This window comes from Myotis nattereri (assembly GCF_964212035.1).
Source record: "Myotis nattereri genome assembly, chromosome: 15".
Classification (NCBI taxonomy): domain Eukaryota; kingdom Metazoa; phylum Chordata; class Mammalia; order Chiroptera; family Vespertilionidae; genus Myotis; species Myotis nattereri.
Genome location: NC_138090.1, coordinates 34,406,646 through 34,407,837, shown reverse-complemented (window position 1 = coordinate 34,407,837; position 1,192 = coordinate 34,406,646). Strand labels below are relative to the sequence as shown.

The 1,192-nt window shown below is 58.1% G+C and overlaps 1 pseudogene across 1 annotated transcript; it reads right to left on the bottom strand.

Annotated features, from left to right (window-relative positions):
- Nucleotides 1–347: 347 nt before the first annotated feature.
- LOC308530777 (jun dimerization protein 2-like) lies at nt 348–834 on the bottom strand (annotated as a pseudogene). Its single transcript has one exon. The product of its transcript is annotated as a jun dimerization protein 2-like (transcript).
- Nucleotides 835–1,192: the final 358 nt, after the last annotated feature.

The following is a 1,192-nucleotide window of genomic DNA, read 5'->3' as shown; positions in this document are numbered from 1 at the left end:
CTTTGGGTGATGCCCTAGTGGAGAGGCTGGAGAAGTGCACACAGCTGCCTGGTTGGGCATCTCTCTCTGCCAGGGCCTCTGTCCTGCCTCCTGCAAGCCTGGCCCCAGGCAGAACAGGCCCCCTCCTCAGGACTACTTTGCTCTCAGCATTTGGTCCTGGGTTTCATCAGTCTGGGTTCCTTCCCCTGGTGTAGCTGATCTGAGTTTCACAAAAAAGCCCGGCCGATGCTGGCTGTGCTGAGCCTCATTGAAGAGTTTTTCATGCAGCAAGGAAGAGCCCTCTGGGACTCTCCTCCTCCTCCCTCTCCTCATGTCCTTCTCCTCCTCTTCCTCCTCCCAGCCCATGGTCACTTCTTCTCCAGCTGCTCCAGCAGTGGATTGCCTCTGAGTCCCGGGCCTGAATGCTGTCGGTCCTGACGATGCAGGTGGAGCGATGTCAGTTGAGCATCAGGTGAGCTGCTGCTACTGCTGCTTCAGCTCCTCCATCTGGGTTTTCAGCTCTGCGCTCATGAGTTCCAGCCACTCATATTCCCGCTGTAGAAACTCCCTCCACTCCTTCTTGTTCCAGCATCAGGCTGCCGTCACTTTGTTCTATTCCTGGCGCCTTTTCCTCTGCTCCTCTTCCTAGTCTAGCTCAGTTTTCACAGGTTGAGACCTCTTGCCCAGTTTCACCTCCAGGAAGTGCAAAGGGGCGGTCATGGCCCCAATGTTGTGGATGTCAGCGTATTTCAGCTCCTCTGCAGTCAGGGCCAAGCTGGGGAGTCCGGTCAGGGGGCCGAGCCCTAGCAGAGAGCCCACAGTCATGGAAGGGTCCTGGATCTGCCCAGGCATCATAGCAGGAGTGGCAGTCCAGACTTGCAGAAGCCAAGGGCAGAGTCGGCGACCCTAGGCCTGGGCCAGGCTGCAAGTGCTGAGCTGCTCAGGAGCTGCCTGACGCCAGTGCCTCCCATCGCAGCCCTCCAGCAGGCTGTGGCAGGAACCTGTGTCTCCCTCTTTGAGGCGATTGATCTCAGGGCTCTGCCTGCCTGATGGCCCCTAACTGCCTGCCTGATGGTCCCTAAGCACTCACTTGCCTGCCTGATGCCTCTAACTGCTTGCTGGGGGGCGGGGCCAGCCCAGTTGAGGGGCCTGGTGGTTCTGGTCTCTGGTCGTTCTGCTGTTTCAGTCGCTGGGCTTTTTATTATATAGGATT